Genomic DNA, 6,775 nt, shown 5'->3' with positions numbered 1-6,775 from the left:
GATTCATTTTTTTAAGGTAATTTTTTGGGACCGAATTTCGCAAAAGAAATTGCATCATATTAATTCTGCTGAAATTCTTAAGATTTTTTGTTATTTTTTTCACCTAAAAATAACCCAGTTTGAGAGAAACGCCATTATCAAGTTTCAATCATTGAGACAACCTGAGACATTTTTCTATGAAAAAATATATTTTAGATATTTTTTTATGAAAAAAATATCGTTGAGACATTTTATGAAAAAATTTATTTTAGATTTTGGTCGCATAAATATTTTTTTGTGGTTAGTTACTCAGAATATTCATCAGAACTATTTGTTAGCTGCTTTATTTTGAATGTTTTTAAGCCAGTTGAATTTGCGTTTTGGAGACAATAAAAATCTATGAATATATTTGCAGTGGGCTATAAAACCTCTAGCTACTATGGCCGAGTGGTTAAGGCGTTGGACTTAAGATCCAATGGACAATAGTCCACCTGGGTTCGAACCCCAGTGGTAGCAAACCTATCTGTACAGTACGATAAACGACTAGCAAACTAATAAATTGATAAAACGAACTCATAATATGTACAAGCCTCACATCATAATTTGTACGTTTTGTCTGAAAAAACTGTTCATTGTTGAAAAATATTGTGAGTTTTCAAAAATTTCATCATAAGATCGTAATTTCTTTCTAATTTTTTTTCATCATTGCTAAAAATATGATTTTGTTCTGAGTTGAAAAAACAGTAACACGAGATAGTTTGTAGGTTCTGTTTAAACGTGTATCATTGCTAAAAATTACCTTTGTATCATTTTTTGTACGTTTTGTCCAGAAACTTGCAGCCATGAAACGAAAACTTTAAATAGAACGTAACAATGTAGAACGTAACAACGACGTCAAAGCTAAAAATGTTACAAAGGTAGAAAAAAATTATAATATAGTTAACTATGAAGCATTGATGGCATATTTGGATTTGGCGTCTTTGTCTGCATGACGACTCGGTAAGACTATAAGCAGCATGCAAACACTATGCAACTTCAAAGCATGTAAAATTTTGAAAGCCCACAAAAGTGCTTTTCATTTTTCAACTCTTTGCGTTGTGAACTTTTCAAGACTGAAGCCGTTTGAGGAAACAAGCTGAAAAAAATGACTTCAAGAATAAGAAAAACAAACACTTTGAAATCACTGGAATCGCTTATTTTACCATGTACACGTTTTTTGTCTTGCTGGTTACTCGCTTATTACATTTTAAGTTTCTGCAAAGGTATGCGTGCTTAGCCTGATGGCACAATAAGATTAGCAACCATACTAGATTCTTTAAAATCCTTTATAAAATTGCAATTTAATCCTTGGAAATCCATCAAAACATAGTTCCGCTATGAATTTTTGTTTTGTTTTGTTGCAAAGGATAACCTAAAGAAACAAGGATTTTCTCATTCAAGAAACGCAGAGGTTTAATTGCAACAATCACTCAAGAAAACTGCAATTGTTGTTTAATATAATTTTTAATTGACACTTTCAGACAGAAAATGTTTATTTTCGAAAAAAATGAGAATTTTCACCTTCAAAACTTTTGATTGAAATTAATGGCCTGTTTTTCTCCCAAAATTTTAAGTTAGGAAGCAAAAAAATAACGAGTATGCTTTTTACCGAAGGAAATTGGACTACGGGATGTAAAAAATACTTCAAATATATGAATGCAAAAATTTGTGTGTAAAATGTTTCGTTGAGATCAAACAGAGAGAAGAAAGTTTCTTTGACTTTTTTTCTTATAAAAAAGCTTGCCATACAGTTTTCTGACATGAATCACATTTGAAAAACAATTTTTCATCTAAAAGTAATACTATTTTTGTGATGATCAGAAAGCTTCGACACAGTTTGCAAATCCATCAAAAAACAAAATAGTTCCGCTATGAAATTTATTGTGTTTTTGGTTGCCAAGGATAACCTAAATAAACCAGGTTTTTCTCATACAAAAAACTCAGAGGTTCAATCGCAACAATCACTCAAGAAAACTGCAATTGGACTTTCAACATATTTTTTTGAAAATAAAAAGCGTTGTGTAATTTTTTTTCATTCCTCTAATATTTCAGGTACTTGTTGCAAAATTTTGGCCATTTTGAGAATTTCCAGTTATACGGACTAAAATTGATCTTTAACATCTAGAAAATTGGAAATTTTGCTTGAATCTGATCGGTCCGAATCGAAATCGAATGGTATGAAAGCTATACTGAAGCTTTTTGTTCAAACCTTAGGTACTCTCTCAGAGTTATCAATAATTCAACTATTTTTGTTGGAGCTATGTAAGCGAGGTATGCACTGGTTTTACAGCAATATCATACTCTGGCTAACTAAAGCATACTTTGTTGTAAAATTCGTGGAAGAAAAGAAAGGACGTAAATAAAAAATATAACAAAAAATTTCAAATTTGATCTCGCAACTAGTGACTAGAGCACGCAGAGGCACACTCTGTGTTATGCGCTAGTGCGCGCTTCATTTTTTTTCTACTGTACTTTAAACTGTGATTAAGTCAAAATCCTTCACTTATTTGGTTTCGTCACCTTCATGACGCTGATCAAAAAAATATTGAATAAATCCTCGGAATTGGGTAAAAATAGTTACTTATCTTTCTTCCTTGCACCAAAAACGAAAAACGCTCAAAAAACGTATTTTCTCTTGTGACGAATTTTGAAAATCAGCATATTAAAAGAACTAAATTGATTAATTAGCAAGCCTAGCACCATTTTCCATTAAAGTGGTTGAAGTAAAAATCAACGACCTTTGCTTAACCGCATTATTTTTGATGTCATTTGAAAAGTTAAAAGTCGTAAGTCAATATTGTTTCACTCCTTTCTCGAATATAGCAGTTACAGTTTTGTTTACAGTCTTTTGGTTCTAAACAACCATGTCTGAAAGTCGACCAATCACAGACGAGTATTTCAACGCTCCCCCTCCAAAGGCACTTCCAAAAAGTAGCTGGCATATCTGCGCCAAACGAATACGTGGAGGTCCTTTTGTCAGAACATCCGCAACCATAATTGAAGTGAGAAGATATTTTAACGTCATCTTACCAGAGGGAATAATTTGTTCTCGAATAAAATGTACTTATATGTCGATGTTTGGCTCTCGATCTTGAAGCGGTTTGATGAGCTACACAGATTGCTCCTTGCTTGTCACTAAACAAAATAGGGAGAGTAGTTTTATAGTTAACACTCTCAAAGACATGTTTTAGGAACAAAACTTCCTGAGCCAAGGCCGATAGAGCCATATATTCCGATTCACTTGTAGATAATGATACCAAACATGGTTTAGCAGTTCGCCAAAACACCGGTGAGTCTGACTCATTTGATTTAATAACCACGCCAGATACAGATTTTCTGGTCCTTATGTCGCTGGCCCAATTGGCATCACTGTACGCAAAAATACCTAGACCATTATCATGCCGTGAATAAGGAAGGAAATCAATCGTGCCCTTTAAATAGCGTAGTACTTTTTTTGCTGCAATAAAAACTTGCACTGTTGGACTTTCGCAGGCTTGAGAGGGTAAGTTTACTAAAAATGCAATATCCGGCCTAGTTGTTGCAGCTAAATACAATAACGCCCCCACTAACTGCTGGAAAAGGGAACAATCTGTTAGACTTTTATCATCAGTTGCATTTTCAGATGTAACCACAGGTTCATAAACCGGTTTGCAATTTTGCATAATCCATTTTTTGGTTAATTTTTGACGTATCTTTCTTGAGAAAGTATTATACATTTTCACCAAGGTGAATTTCTATTCCGAAGAACTATTCGGGAACGCCCTTATCTTCAACACGAATTCGATTACCAAGATTGGCAATCAGCTCTTGTAATTAAATTTCGTCAACATCAAAAATTATCATGTCATCAAATACACAGCAATGAAACTCATTTTCTTAGGATGATAAAACAAACAGGTGTCTACAGAGCTTCTTAAGTAACCAAGTTCCATTAAAATTTTTGTTAGAAACTGATTCCAAGCTCGACTCGCTTGTTTTAAACCGTAAGTACATTTATCGAGCTTGCATACATCACGTTCAACAGACTCAAAAACACGAGGTTGCTCAATGAAATTTACATCCTCTAAAGTAGAATTCAAAAAAGCTTTTTCGACATCAATTTGTCGCACTTTTGAACCATGTTGAGCTGCAATGGCAAATAATGAGGTAATAAGTGTCATACTAATAGTAGGTGAAAAGTATGAGTATAATTTTGTCCATAAATTTGACTAAATCCCTTAGTCACATAACGTGCCTTATATCGTTTAATTGAACCATCGCTTTTACGCTTTGTATCAAAAACTCATTTACTTTTTGTTAATGGTTTTCCAGAGGGTAAAGCCGCAAGATCCCATGTTATATTTTTACAAGACTTTTGAGTTCAATTTGCATTGCAGCTTGCCATTTTTCAGCATCAGCTGACAAAATTGCCTCCTCATACTTGGGCGGACATAGCCATTGACGCTAGCAGCCATTGCAAAATTACAGTTTTCATCAGTCAATGTTTTGGTAAAAAAATATATCCAACTGTCAGGAGTGGGGGAAGTAGTATTTTGCAGTTGAAGTGTGAGAGAAGACTCAATGGCATCAGATATATCAAATTCATGGTGAGATGTGTAATTTTCACGTGTATCTAAGTAGATTGGAGTATATTGAATCTCCATTTGCACATTAAGAGGACTAGATGCCGAAGATACTTTTTGAGAGGTATGAATTGTTGTAGAAGTCGGTGATAACGGCTGTTCAAGAGTAGACAAAACTTCATTTGCATCAGTTGCACTTGTTTGAGCATTATTGACCCCCACTGAATCTGTGACAGCCCCCACTGGATCATTGCCCGGAAAAGGCAAAACAATAGCGGAGATTAAGCGGCATCACGGTTTGAGACTCTGTTCTGTCTATCTCCTAAGTTTATCGAGAGTCATAGGTCGGCCTAATAGTTCAATTGCTGCAATGATGGAAGTTGTATTAAGCCAGTAAGGATTGAATGCAATAGGCGTCTCTATAGCATCTGCAGTTTCGGAGGGTAGGCCCGATGGGTTAAATTCAGTCTTGCGCACTTCCAGTTTGAATTGGACTTTCTTAGGAGAACAGATTGGAGAAAGCGATTTAAACGGCCTTACATAGTCTATTTGATCGGTTCCACCTTCCGTGAAGTTAACTATGGTCGGTTGTTGTGGGGAAGAAATTGAGGGAGAAGTTAAATCGACGATATCTAATTGGTGGCTTCCTAATTCTATTGTGATTGCTTCTACGGATGCAGTAAATGGTGGGGTTGTGACGGATGTTCACTTGTGTTCTCCTGGTCTATCGTCCGATATTTTTACGACGCTAGTGAAAAATCTCTCGCCGAGTAACGACGGTGATTGTCTGGTCCAAATTGGTCTGGTGTTGTGGAGAATATGAGTATCTGACAATTTTTTAGGAGACGGCGTTTTCATAGGCGAAGAGGCTTTCCGCTCAGCCATACCCTTTAGTTTGGGTTTGAATGAGCTCTGGGTTGGGGTAAGGTTCTTTGGCTGGTTCCAATAATGGTCCCTGTAAACGACTCTGTGGTCTGGTAAGTTGCTGAATTGCTTAACTCTGGAATTTGGATTGTAGTGGTTGGTTATGGTTGGTTTTTGTCAACTTCATCGTGGCTGTCTAACTGAATAAGTGGTGGGGTTGCGCGTTGGTCTGAATTATTGTCCGCTGAGTCTAGGTCAATCGGCGTATGACAGACCTTTTGCTTCTTCTCTATGTTGGTTTCTTCTTTTCTGGGCATTTCCTGTTTGATTTTAGTTAATTCTTGCGCTGATTTGTCGTGTCGGTTTTCTAAATTACTTGAAACTTGACGGAAAAAAAAGAAAAATGTTTGGTATTAATCGCTTATTTCCAATAAAAAGAAGAGTCAGAATGAAATAAATCCCATTTGTTGTAGCTAAACGAAATGATACTATCGGAATTGAGCTTTCATTTACTATGGATTTTCAACATTTTCGATAACAACCAATCGGATTGGAGCCTTACTTCTCATGCAGTTTTCAGAAGTTTTGATATCAACCAATCAGAACTGAGCTTTACTTATGCTTGAATTTTCAAAAGTGTTGATATCAACCAATCAGAATCAAGCTTTACTTATCGTGGAAATTTCAACAGTTTCAACATCAATCAATCAAATCCGAGCCTCACCTTTAATGAAATATTTAAAAATTTTAACTTGAACCAATTTAAATCAAGCCTTAATTATAATGGAAAATTTATCCAATTTGATACAAACCAATCAGAATTGAGCTTTCTTTCTTTAAAAAAGAATTTATCTTTATGATAATAACTGAAAAAAAAATAAGTTTTTTTTATAGTTTTAGTTATGATCAAAGCTTTTCAGATTATAAGAAAGGTTATGTGTAAAAAAACTCAAAATCAAATATATTGATTCACTCAAATTTTACAAATCTCCTTGTCTTCATTTTGTTTCCATCGGTTTGTTATTGAATTATCAATCACTCAATCAGGTTCCCTTCTTGTAATTGAAAACATTGTTTGTAAGTCTGGCAATGTTTTTTGGTTTGAAGAATCCTCCCCAACTTTTTAACAAATTACTGTTGTTCCTGTTAACAAAAAATTTTCAGGTCCTCATTCTACCATTTTTATTCTTTTTTTTAAAAAGAAGTAGGTTTAAAATCAGACAAATTCCTATTTTAAACATTGAGAATGCTTTTGATAGAGATAATTTTCCTGCTAAAACACAAGTTTTAATGATTACCAGCAACCAAATCTTTTGTTTCAAATACTTTTT

The 6,775-nt window shown here is 34.5% G+C and overlaps 1 non-coding gene across 1 annotated transcript; it reads left to right on the top strand.

The window, feature by feature from the left end:
* Positions 1–412: 412 nt before the first annotated feature.
* Trnal-uaa (transfer RNA leucine (anticodon UAA)) lies at positions 413–495 on the top strand. The gene has a single exon. It is a non-coding gene; the product is annotated as a tRNA-Leu (tRNA).
* Positions 496–6,775: the final 6,280 nt, after the last annotated feature.

This window comes from Symsagittifera roscoffensis, chromosome 10, assembly GCF_963678635.1.
Source record: "Symsagittifera roscoffensis chromosome 10, txSymRosc1.1, whole genome shotgun sequence".
NCBI lineage: Eukaryota > Metazoa > Xenacoelomorpha > Acoela > Convolutidae > Symsagittifera > Symsagittifera roscoffensis.
This window is presented reverse-complemented; position numbering and strand designations above follow the sequence as displayed.